Source organism: Trichosurus vulpecula, chromosome 4 (genome assembly GCF_011100635.1).
Source record: "Trichosurus vulpecula isolate mTriVul1 chromosome 4, mTriVul1.pri, whole genome shotgun sequence".
NCBI lineage: Eukaryota > Metazoa > Chordata > Mammalia > Diprotodontia > Phalangeridae > Trichosurus > Trichosurus vulpecula.
The window spans coordinates 226,066,732-226,080,632 of NC_050576.1; the positions used below are offsets into that span (position 1 = coordinate 226,066,732).

General features: G+C 39.1%; 1 protein-coding gene across 3 annotated transcripts in view; it reads left to right on the forward strand.

Moving 5' to 3' along the window:
- Positions 1–13,901, forward strand: part of SHISA6 (shisa family member 6) — a 522,224-nt gene that overhangs the window by 396,983 nt on the left and 111,340 nt on the right. The window lies entirely within an intron of this gene.

Genomic DNA, 13,901 nt, shown 5'->3' on the forward strand with positions numbered 1-13,901 from the left:
TTTGATGCTAGCAGTATTAATTTTACTTTTTGATTTTATGTTATCAGAATTGTCCATTTTAAAATTTTATGGCCATCTTTATTCTTTGATTGGCCAAGAACTCCCCCCACCCCATGTATATTTGTGAATGTTATCTCCTTCTCTTTTCTTTTTTTATGATATGATCTTTTATATATAGGTCATATATTCATTTGGAACTTATGGTGGTATGTGGTGTGAGATGTGGTCTAAACCTAACTTCTGCCAAATTGCTTTCCAGTTTCCTCAGCAGTTTTTTGTGGAATAGGGAGTGATTACCTCAGTAGCTGGTGTCCTTTGATCAACTGAATACTATACTACTGTTCTATTGCTCCTATTTGGTTCCAAAAATTTATTTGGCCTACCACCCCATTTTCAAAAACAAATTACTCAGCACCCCTTAGGATTAAGTTAGGTCAGGGTTGGGGAACCTAGGAGCTAGGGATTTGTTCTGTGAATTTTGGATTCAGGCCATACTTGAGGACCTAGAGGATTACATGTGGCCTCAAGGCTACAGGTTCCCCACCCCTCATTTTTATTTAACACCCCCAAATTGCACCCAAGGTTACTACTGCTTTCCCCTATCATTCCAGCACAGCCCCCCGTGGGCAGTAGCATCCACTTTGGGAACCTATCTTTCTCATTTTTTTAAACACAGTATAAGATTATATATATATATATATATATATATATATATATATATATATATATATATATATATATATATATTTATATATATTTATATATACATATATTATATATATATTTATATACATACATATCTATACACACATACATACACATATGTGTATACATATAGAAAAATATCTATATGAATATATACACACATATATATGTGGACTTGTATGTGTGTATATTAGGGATATATTTGGGTATATTACCATTCTGAATAAAAGTCTGAACTGAAGTATCTCACCATTCTTTTTTTTTCCACTCTGCCTAGGTATCTTGGATAGAAAGAGTTGATTACTAATTCCATCATCATTAGGTTTTATATTAAATATGTTATATTTATTTATACTTAATATAGAATATTAAATTACCTGTACACATATATACCTACATGTAGGTATGTATATCTTTATTAAATTTCATTTTACATTTTGTCTACCTCATCAGATTTGCTCCTTCTTTGAGCTCCAATAGCTGTCACTCATTTTTTCTGTCTTCTCACTCATTATTTCTGTCACTCATTTTCAGTGTCTTATAGCTATCTTATGCTAATTACCTTCTCTACTATCTCATATCCCCATTGAGCTTGTAAACTCCTTCAGGACAAGGAATATATCTTCTAATTCTTTGTATCCTCCACAGCACAGGCATATAGTTGTTTAGTCATGTTCGACTCCTCATGACCCCATGGACCACACTGTCCGTGGAGTTTTCTTGGCAAAAATCCTGGTGTAGTTTGCCATTTTCTTCTCCAGTCAATTAAAGCAAATAGAGTTAAGTGTGCCGGGTTCACACACAGATAGTAAGTGGCTGAGGTCATATCTGAACTCAGGTCTTCCTGACTTTAGGCCCAGAGCTCTATCCATTGAGCCACCTAGCTGCCTAGACATATAGTATGTGCTCAATAAATATCTCTTAATTTTGATTGCATAGTACACAGATAACAACAACCAGCATTTATAACTTCACAGTTTGCAAAACAATAAAAAAACCTGGGTTAAGGTGCTATTATTAGTTCCATTTGACAGATGAGGAAACTGAGCCTAAGAGACGTTAAATGTTTTGCCCAAGTTCACATAGCTAGCTGAGGCAGCATTTGAAATCAGGTCTTCCTAACTCCAAGTATGATATGTTATATTGATTATGCCAGAGGACTCACCACACACACACACACACACACACATTATGTCATGTATATGTGTGTATGTATATACATATATGTATGTATTTGTTTAGTACTTCATATTAATTAAATATAATGGAAATGTAAATATGTAAATAGTTTGCATAACAAAAGTAAATCATTCTATATATACTTTTTTCTCATGTATTTATTAGTTCTCAAGTATCTATAATAACCATGACTGTTTATAATTTTACTAATACCACATGCCCTCCACCAAAACAATAATAGACATTAAAAGAGAAAAAATCTTGAATTTTACTCCCCACCTTTGCTGAAGTTGAGGTTCCTTGTGCTTCTACAATACCTTCTGGATACTCCAGTCAATCTCCTATTACCTAACATACCACCACCAGAGAGATCCTTGAGCATTCAGACTTTCTACTCCTCACTACCCCAATACCTTACCTCCCCAAGATGTCAAAGCACAAAAGAACCACAAAATCTGAAAAGGAAAGGAGGACCAACTAGGCACACACTTTCCTAAACAGAAATCCAAGCTTTGATTAAAAATCTCTACATAGAGGAACCCACTACCTCTTGAGGTATCCCTTTTTCCCAATACATCTAAAATTATTTTTTAAAAAACAGAAAAATCGAATACCTTTTGCTTGATTTAGCACTTTTCATCCTGACACTATTCTTGAAGGATTTGTCTTGAGTTTGTACTCATGGACATATTCATCCTCATTTTCTCCTCACTAGAATAATTTATCTTTATGCCTTCTGAATTTCATTCTTGAAAGCTTCCTGTATCCCCTGGAATGAATTCCCCTGTAGATTTTTAGACCATAGGATCTTACCTATCTTGTCTCTAAATCCTTTGAAATTTGTTTTCCTGGATACATACTGGACTTGCTGGCTTTGTTTTCCTCTATCATAAATTTTAAGATGAAATGAATGGTTGCTTCTCTTTGAGTTTTCTTTCATTTTGACTTCAGCAACCAGTTCCTCCTTGTTGGTGAGAATCACATCCAAAGTAGTAATTCTCCTAGTTCCTCTGCCTTTTGAAGAATGAAATTCTCATTAAATGAAGCCAAGAAATAATCAACTGCTCTGTTTTTGGTGGGTGGTGGGAAAAGAAGCAGGGAGAGACACACAGAGATACGGAAATAGAGAGAAACAGAGACAGAGGTCCAACTGATTTCTAGAAAATTTAAACCCCTCCCCTTTATTGTTATACTATTTCTTCATATATATCACACTTTCGATCTTTGGTATAATTTATTTCTTCCTTTTTCCAGATGGACTGTAATATACTCCAGTGACAATATGTCTTGTTTCTGCCTCCATTGATCATCACCCAAATGTTCACTAGCAGATGAACACCAGTCCTGCCAGGAAACCCAATCTGACTTTCTGTAGCTCTTCTCAAGTTTCTTAGTGCTTGCTCTCTCCCTCTCTCTCTCTCTCTCTCTCTCTCTCTCTCTCTCTCTCTCATAGTCTAGATCTTTTTAAAGGCCAAGTACAAGGGTATAGCCAAGGTGCATGAACTGTGAATCAATAAATCATTTTTAATACAATGACAGTGGAGCCATGAGGACCCAGGGCAAGGAGAGTTCATTCCCAATTAAGGAGAGACATCTTCACTGTCAGAACAATTATCTCACCTGGTTAACAAGGCATTAACTTTGACTGGGTTCTCTTGGGGACACTTTCTGCATTTTGTTATCCTAGTTCCCCATATCTCTTTCAAGCAGAAAGGTATTTCTCCTGAGAGTCCAAGACAAAATATTGCTTCAAATTTTATATGATTCTTTCTACCACTCTTCTCTTTTTTTCTTTTTTCCTTTTCTCCACGAATTCTGGAGCTATTCAGGGTCACTTCAATCTAATTTCTGTAACATTTTCCACTTAGCATATAGCTCTACTCTGTTTTCAAATTTAGGTAGGCTATGTGGATGATGACAAACAACATGACTTCAGGGATAGCCAGGAACTAGTGGCTTATGGTCACAAGTTGCAGGGGTTTTCAAGAGACTTTTCTTTTTCCCCCCTGGACATTTGAATTCATTCCCTATAGTAAACCAGCCAGTGTCATTCTCTTCTCTGTCTCATGAGAGGTAGAACAATATCTTGGGTGACAGGGACCAGGAGAAACTCAGGGAGGCAGTGTGGTACGGTGGAAAGTGATGGATTAGAGTCAGAAGACCTAGCTTAATATCTAGCTCTCCCCTTTAGCACTCATATGAAACCTCTCTGGGCATATTTCTTCCTCTGTAAAAGGCGGGTGTAGTACTACATAATCTCCAAAGTTTCTTCAGCTCTAAATCTCAGATTCTATGATCTATTTGAGCATCTACCTTAGACATCTTTCCTATTCTTCTATTTAGCCAGACATAAAAATTCTCGTACATAGCAGAGAATTACTACGATTTTTACCTTTAGCCATATTGCCTAATGGGTAGCTTGGGACAGTCTTCAACAAAGCCCTGTCGAGAACCAAAAGAAAAGGCAGAGGAAGGAAAAAAGAAGGGATCGTGGAAGGGAGGGAAAGGCTCACAGAATTACAGAAATTTCAGTTACATGATACTTCAGAGATCATCTGGTCCAATCTGCACTTAACAGGAATTGTTTTTACAACATTGATAGTGGGCAGTCTACACTTGAAGGCTTCCAGTAATGAAAAACTTGTGGCTTCCCGAGGCAGCCCATTCCACTTTTATACAGCACTAATTATTGAATGAGGCAGCTAGCTGGCTCAGTGGATAGACTGCAGAGCCTGGGATCAGGAAGACCTGAGTTCAAATCCAGATTCAGATGCTTACTTACAGTATGACCCTGGGCAATTCACTTAACCTCTATTTGCCTTAATCAACTGGAGAAGAAAATGGAAAACAACTCCACAGTATCTTTGTCAAGAAAACCCCCTGGACAGTATGGTTCATGGGGTCATGAAGCCAGACCTGATATAATGACTGAACAGCAACAATTATTGGATACTTTTCCTTTACATCTACTGGAAATCTGCTTATCTGAAACTTCCACCTCATCCCCAGAGTTCTTTTTTTCCCTCAGAACCAAGGCACAAAAGTATCAGACTTAGAGGGGAAATACGATGTAGTGAAAAAAGGACAAGCCCTAGAATCAGAGGAAGTGGACTTGAGGCAACCACCTCGCTTAAGACTCTCTGGCCTCAGCTTTCTCTCCTCTCTCTTCCTGACAGTAGAGAGTTTGTGAAGAAAGTGAGTAAATAACTTTGAGGATTTTTTTGTTTGTTTTGTTTGTAACAATAAATATAAATTTAATATAATGTAGAAAGTTGGTTTGGTGGGGAGGCGGGTAATCTGGTTTTGTTTTTGTCCACACTTGGGATTTCACTGATGTAGGAAACTCCAGTGAGGAAACTTCTACCAATGTAAATCATTCTTTGCTCTGCAATTTAAATTCTGAAAAAGTTGCCTGAGGCACTGAGCAGTTAAGTGACCTTCCAAGAGTCACATAGCCAGTATTCATCACAGGTAGGATTTGAACCCACATCTTTCTTAGGCTGGCTTTTGAGAGGCAATTTAAAATCTATCTTGAATTTTTGTTGTTAATTCCTATCTATACAAGATTTTTCTAGTTACAAAGCTCTTTATATATAATATCCCATTCGATTATTAAAATGACCTTTGCAAAATAGGATGTGTGGTATTAACTCCATTTTATAGGTAAGGAAAATGAAGTTCAGAGAGGTCAGACCTCTAGTAAGTTGAATGTTGAATTTGCATCTTGGCCTTTTGGTTCCAAAGAAAATGAAGAAAGGAAAGAAGAATAACAGGAAGAAGGAAGATAAGAAGGCCCCTGGGAAGCTCATGTGAGGAATAGCAAGCAAAAAGAATGGAGGAGAAAAGGGGAAAGGGGGAAAAGGATAGGGAAGTAAAAGTGGAGAAGGAATGAAGAGAAAGGAAGGATAGAGAGGGAATGAGAGAGATGAGGATATAAAAACAAATGGAAAACAGAAAGAGAAGGTATAGGAAAAGGTATAGTGGTATAGAGAAAGGAAATTAAAAAGAAAGAAGTGAAACTAAGGGAGGGAGGCCAAAATTCTATTCATTTGATTGTTTTTTGGATAACATGAGAAGAGGATTCCATGCCATAGAAGAAGTGCAAATTGGGACGTTCCTGGCTTTTTTTGCAGATTTCGGTGATCTAAGTTTAATGTGAGTCTAATTAACTACTGAAGCAGTTTCTATTATTAACATTCTGTGACATTTGTAAGCTTACAAGCTGTACTACACACACCAAGGAGAGATTCGGGATAGTACGTACTTTCTGATACATATTCAGTGCTGAAGCCCACATAGGAAAAGGAGGAAGTATTCCTACCTAGCCATAGCCAAATCTTTACTGTAGTCATTAAATCTTTTCCCACTGAAAGGTACATGGTATCTTGTTAAATAACGCTTGGGAAATCTATGACAGCACTTTTCATTCACAAGAACATTTGGGATTTGCTGTCCCCATCAATCAACAAAAAAACTGTCCAGCATTCAATTTAATTCAAACAATTATTAAGCACCAGCTATGTGCAAGGCAATGCTAGGCTACAAAGACAAAATTAATCCTGTAGCTGAGCTCAGAGAGTTCACATTCTACTGGTGGGGCAGGGAAGGAGGGGCACCCAACATTACAGAGGTGTTGTATGACTACCAGGGGTATGCCACACACACATCTTCAAACTGGTTTAGGATCATCTGCCCCTGTGCCTCCTTTGATGTAGCTTTTTGGTAGTCTCTGACTGTTTTAATGTAACTTTATAGTCACTGAAGGGCATAAAAAGTCCACCCATGTGGAATACTCTCAGCTCCTCAGGTTTGGTGAATATCCCAAGACCACATAAGTCACCACATCTTGACCTACTGGCATTTCCATAAAGATATGAGGGACCCATGTCTACCCTCGCTAAGTGCTACTATATCCCTATTAATATCCTTTCTATGATGCTGCATAGCAAAATAAACCTCCTTTTGTTAACTGTTCAATGACCTACGTGTGTCTCATTTTACCTCAGCATTAAACCTGAAATAATGGGATATCAGCCTGGGTCAAGCCCACACTTAACATTTACCATAGTAAGAAAATTGGAATGAGATGGCCATGTAGATCATATTATGGTGGAGTGGAAAGAATGGCATTGCAAATATGGAGGATGGCCTGATATGGCACCATGGAATTCTATAGGGAGGGCTCTTTTGTCATTGTATGGAAAGCTGCTTTATTTGGCCTCTAAGGTTTGGATTAAAGCAAATACCTGTGTTAGAGATTACCAGAAAACTGGCATTCAGGAAATAATACAATCATGAGCTTTATAGTTATACTATGAAGCAAGTAGGCAAACAAAGAATATACATAAATATTACATAACAATATAAACAGATAGAGGTTTGCCCCCACATGTAAAAAAGCCACTACACTTGAAGGGTGAGGGATACATATTAGGGAAGAAACATGCTCAAAAATGGGATTCAAGCGATGATATATATCCTAAGAGTAGGCTTATTTGAAAACAAATAATCAGTGTCAGATGTAGGAGGGGGCACTCCTAACCAGACTGAGATATTGTAGGAAAATTTTCAGGTTCTCCTATTCATACCAGGCTTGAGTGAAGCTTGCATGACAAGTGCCATTATCAGGACTGCAAATTGGTGGTAGGATTTACCATTAACTAAAGCAGCAGAAGGAGAATGACTCAAGGCCATTGCAGCAGCTCAAGAGTTTATCCCATCAGAAACTGAAAGCCTTATCTGCCAGATACAGTAGAAACAGTGGAACAGTAGAAATGGTCTCTTTTGCCTATATGCTTCTATGGGCATTAGAACCACTTAGCCTAAATGACTGCATATTGGAGTCCTATCATTATCATCTGACATCAAACAACAATTATAACATCAAACTATAAAGTTTACAATTATCACAGGATTTCTCTCAATGGAACAGGGAGCAAGTACCCACTGACACAGAACAATTAACTCAGTGTGTGCTGGAGGAGGGTGCTAAGAGGGTAAAGAACATGTCAAGTCCAGCAATACCTAATTGTTGTTGACTGTCCTGAAAAAGTTAGACTTCCAGTCTGATAAAACTGAAAGAAAACTGACCCGGGCCTTTCAACAACTGGATGCACAGTGCTTACTTTTGAAAGACTATGCAATGAAGGCCAAGAGATAATTAAATGAAACTGGTGACCACAGAAGTGAAGGGAGTCCTGCTGTTGAGGGTGTGCAGCAATAACTCAAAGCCAGAAGCCCAAGAGCCTAGAGATGGAAGCATGGTATCCAAACCACAGATTTTACTGTATCCCATGGAAATCAGACACATAAGATAGGAGAATGAGTAGAAGTAAGAAAGAGACTTTGTAGAGACTTGGGAACTCCCACCAGCGGTAAGACAGACCTGGGCTTATTCTATTTGATATGTGAGAGTGATTTCCTCCAATGAGGGAGCAAGTGATGGATGAACTTTCACCACCAAGGAACTGGGAATGTTGGAAGAGCAGTTTAATAGGTTTGATGAGCTCTCTCTCTTCAGAGTCAGCTAATTCAATTAAAGGTTGCAGCTGGAGATTCCCCTTTGTCCCTTTATAGGTGACTGAAATGAAGTAGCACTCATACTGGGCTCCCCATAAAGATAAATTTTCATTGTAGCCAGCTCCCTCATGGAAATCCTCAAGGGAGAGGGTAAAGTTCTTAAACAGAATGGGTTTGATAGATTGGATCTCTATGTCATTCCCTCTCCCACCCCGCAGTCTGCCACATCCTTTGGCCAGCCTCAGGGCCAATTAAAGCCTGCTTTCTGAGTGGATCCCCACCCTAATAACTTTAGACTTTAGTTCTGGGTCTTCCTTGCCATACAGTCATACAAGTGTGAACAAATCAACTAGTGAAATTTGACTGGGGGATTGGAACAGCAAAGATGATCAGGCTTTGTGCACAGTTGGGTGCTCTGAGGGTAATGAAAGAACCCCCTACATCCATTGCCCTGACAGGTGGATGGAGGGTAATGAGACTTTTTCCCACAGTGAATTTTGGCTGTGACTTCTGAAACACAAGATTGAGAAGTAAACAACTGATCAGTAGCCTATGATGGTGAAGCTATATCAGGATATCTGGGACAAAGGCAATAAGGATTCTTCAGTTTGAGGCAGCCCCTAAAGATCCCATGTCAAGTGGCAATCCTAAACTACTCAAATCTCTGTATTCAGACTTGTAGGACCTTGAGGACTAGTTTCCTAGGGCTAAAGCCAAAACTCCCCTATGGCTCAGATCATCCTACCTGCAAAACATCAAGGGAACCAGAGGCTTCCTATAGTATATACAAGTTGTGGTGACCTGGAGAGGCAGACACCAAGTATACAAAGGGTTACTGGATGCTAGTAGTTAGATTACTATCAAACCAGAGCAACTAAAGAGATACATAAAGTTATGTCAACTTCCATAGGGAGATTTGGGGATAGACCACCAAAGACAGGGTCACACTTGCTTAGATGGAAAAATCCCAGTGTGGATCACAGTTGTTTTGGCTAATCAGAGTGAGTATATTGTGGGAATGAACATCATAAGGTCTTGGAAGCCAGTACTTATATGTGTCTTTTTGGCAAGGTCTAGGGTAGGGCCAAAGGGTAACCTTTGGAGTTACCCATGTAGTTAATACCAGACAATATGGGGTCCTTGAGGGGGTGAAAACTGTTTCCTCTCTAGCAATGGAAATAAAGAGGTCAGAGTACTATCAACTCCTTTAAGAACAAGGACAATGTTGCTGAAGCATCCACTTTTGAAGCTCCTTCTATAGGGCCCTCCTTGCTGCTGATTAGATGATGCAAAGTCATACTATCACTCTCCAACCAGATGAGTTGGGTGATTCAAAATGGGCCCTGTGACAGGTAGGGCACAGGAGCCCTCTATTGGAAATGTAAACGATACATTCAAGCAAAAACTTTCCTAGGCTCCTTAGCTATTAGTTCTCTTCCTTAACAGGTTGAACCTCTGCCAGAGACTAAGGTCTATGGTACAAAACTTGAAACTCTCACTCTTCTGTTAGACCAATGGGCCCTCATCTATGAAGACATGCTTCTTGAGAATGCTGTTTTGCCTAGTATAATGATGATAGTAATAAGGGTGATAATTGCTATATCTGTGCCAGATACTGTCCCAAGTGCTACATAAATATGATCTCATTTGATCCTCATAACAGCCTTGAAAGATAGGTATTATTATTATCCCCATTTTACAGTTGAAGAAATTGAGAAAAATAAAGGTTACATAACTTGGCCAAGATCACATAGTAAGTATCTGAGACTGGATCTGGACTCAGGTCTTCCTGACTCCAGTCCCAACACTCTATCTGCAGGGCCACCATTTATTGACATACTTCCTGTTACAAAAAAGGTTCCCAAAACAACTTAAGCAGCTATTAATCTGGTAACTGGCAATACTCTGAGAGATAGGGGTCCTGGGAAGTCCTCCTGGTAGAGTGAGCTGTGGGATGATATCTGACAAGTTCTTGAGGAATACAGAGGATATGATTTTTATATTTACTGATTACTGGGCAGTGGTTATCTGGAGCCTGGAAAGATGGTATTAAACAATTACAATCTTTTCTCTTTGAGGTCAAGACCAATGGAGAAACTTTGCTGATGCCTCCCACCATATACAATTGATTGTGGGGCATATCAGTATCAGAAGACATGATATACCTTTGACTGAACTAAGAACAGCAGAGGTTGGGAAGTAGGTCCCTCACCAATCTGAACATGAGGTTCATGATAAAATGTTGTGGTGGCCAAGGGACCATATGATCCCCCTAACAAAAGAAGAGGCAGCTACTTCTACCTGACTATGCCCTTCATACCAACCATAGAGCCCATCCCTGAAAGACCAGTATGGCATGATCCCTCACGGATTCCCAACTTGTCTACAAATAGCAAATGGGCAAATTGATTATATTAGTCCCCTTCTGCCATCTCGAGATTTGCCATTACTATGGCCAATAATATATTCATATTATGGCATCGTGGTGCCAATCACATATACCATCATAATGACAACCATCAGGGGTCTCACAGAATATATCCTCCTTCCCTATGGGCCTGCTTGCACCATTGCTTCTGAACAGGGGACCTTCAAAGGAGGTCTGACATTGGGCCCACCCCTATCTTATCTACTACATTTTGCACATCCTGTACCATCTTTAGGCAGCTGGCATTATTGAATGATAAAATATGCTCTTGAAATAATAGGCCATGTCCCTGATTATAATGATTGCGTTCCCAACCTCTCAAATACCATGTCTTCAACAAATCAATGCCAACCCAGGACAGGAAAATTTATCTTATAAAGCTAGACTACTGTTAGACATAACTCTTGTTAACCTTCTCAGGCCCTTCCTTTTTCTACTTCCTACATAGAGTCAACTGGGCCTCAAGTTCTCTTCCCTCAGGGGTTTCCCTATATTCTGAGAAAATAAGCTCAGTTCCCCTTCAATTAGTAGGTCACTTTTGCCCCTAAGATGGTTCAAATCACTGCTTTGGAGGTTTTGGATGGAATTATTGGAAAGTGACTTGCTTTATTATGACATGAGGGGAGGTGAAACTGTTTCTTAAAACTACGGTGATAGTGGAAGTGCTTACATGAAAGAAAGACGCCCCCCCATCCACTTTGGTGACAATTTGAGTCTCTGGATGAATATGAGGGGCAGTCTTTATTCAGCCTCTAGAGAAGAAGGGGCAACATTTAAAAAGAGAACCCTAGAGGGTCAAAGATTTGGTATGCTCCAGATGTTTCTCCAAGAAAGAGGAGTCATTTGCCAAGTGGGCCAAGGAATATTGACTGCAATACAGACAGAGCCTCAGTATCAACCTATTTCCTGGAACAGGTTTCATGCAAGAGATTTATGACTTCTTAGCCACTTGACTACAAATGACCTCAATGCATGGTGAAGATTGTTGACTACAGCAGAAAAGTCTGTGTTATAACTGTGATATTTCTGGTGCTGCTCCTACTTGTCATCACCACCTTATATTAGGAGAAGAATCTGATTATATAGGAGCCATCTTCATTGGTTCTATGACCTTGATGTTCCTGGTGCTGCTTCAGCTCATCATCACCACATTTGAATCAGGAAATCTATTGTGAAATACAAAGATTTGGTATCACTCACTATACGGATCAGATCACTGAGACCTAAGACTTGGTCTGGAAAATCCTAAGATGTTTGGCTTTTGTCCTCCATGGTTTTGGGGGAGTTTGATTTTGGATTTTTTGTTTCATTTTGTTTTGTTTAGGGTTTTTGTGGTCTTTATGGTGACTCCTTTATGGGGGCTGTTAAAACTTTTTCCCCTTTTTCCTATACTGCCCATGTCAGGAAAATTGTCCAAGAAAAGCCCTAAAAACACTTCAATGGTGGAAAGTGCCCCAGAAGACCCTTAAGACCTTGCCACCATGAAGGTAATGTGAAGGTAACAAATATCTACTATATACACATATATAAATATCATAGTTTAATATTAAAGGTCCCACCCAGCCTCACAGTTTACCTGGTGCCTGAGAAGATGGGTAGTAATGACCACCAATTTTAGGGAGCTGCTCAGACTTATAAAGACTTTTCTGAACTGATACAGCATGAAATGAGCACAACCAGAAGAATAATTCAAACAAGGGCTATAATAATATTGGAACCAGGAAGGAAAACCTGTTCTTGCTCTGTATAATCCACCAGTGCAGACATATCTGAGCATGTCCCCTGTTAGAAAAAGAAAATAGTCTTGAAAGACTTAAGAACTCTGATCGAAGCAATGACCTTACTAGACTTCAAATGTGGTGAAACATGCTTCACTACTCTTTGTAGTGTAGTGATAGACTAGAGCAGTGATATCTAAAGTGGGAGCTGGTACCCCCTGGGTGTCCATGGACTGGTATGTAATCAGCCCATGGGAGAGGGGAAAGATGGTTCACATCCCACACTCATAGTCCACTATGAGGCTTGTCTCCAATGCAACCATATATACTACTATTCTCTAATACTCCCCACCTCTGCTAAGCTTTTAACCTCTCCTGTCCTCAGCTGAGTATTGAGTTTTTAGGACTCCAAAGAACTGACATCAGTAGTGACCTAGGTGCAATTGAGAAAATTCCACCTGTACCCCTACCCCCACACCACCTTCTGGCATCTGAGAGCAGGTTCTGCGTTTGGGTGACAGTGTTTAATGATTAAGAGCCTCACTTCTCTCCCTTTTCATTTTGGGTTGAATAAATTGAGTCATACAAGATAAGCAAGCATGGATGGGTTAATAAATATACATTAAAATATAAATTAAATATATAAGTGAATAAAATATAAATTAAATCATATGTGATGATCTGCATCACATGTCATTGTTATTTTTGCCACTAAAGCTATCCCTCTTCCTAACTTCTCAATTAGTGTCAAGAACATCACTGTCACTCTATTCACCATATATTCATTCATACAGATTTCACAAACTTAGTGTCATTTCCTACTCATCACTTCTCTCATTCCACATTTCCAATTCAGTGCCAAATTCTGTCTTCCTACCTGCACACATCTCATATTTGTCCCTTTTTCTCTCCTCATACAGTTACCACCCGAGTTCAGGCCCTCATCAACTCTCACCCGGACTCCTAAAATATCTTCAAGTGTCTAACCTTTCCAGTCACTTCACAATATAGCTGCCAAAGTGACTAAAACATGTTTCTGACCATGTTACTCCCCTATCAATAAACGTCAGTGGCTCCCTATTGACTCCAGGATCAAATATTATTTTATTTTAATCTCACCTTTTTTTTAAATTTACATTAATTTGTATGTGTTTTAATGTATATAATTACTAGGAAAGAAAGTACCATAGTAAATGTATATAACACACTATAACTTACACACACACACACACACACACATACACACACACACACACAAGATATGTGTATCCAAGTAATACACTCATTGGGCAGGACATACTCAAATTTTTACTGATGGGGAGCATGGAGACCAATGGGAAAAAAGTAGAAGA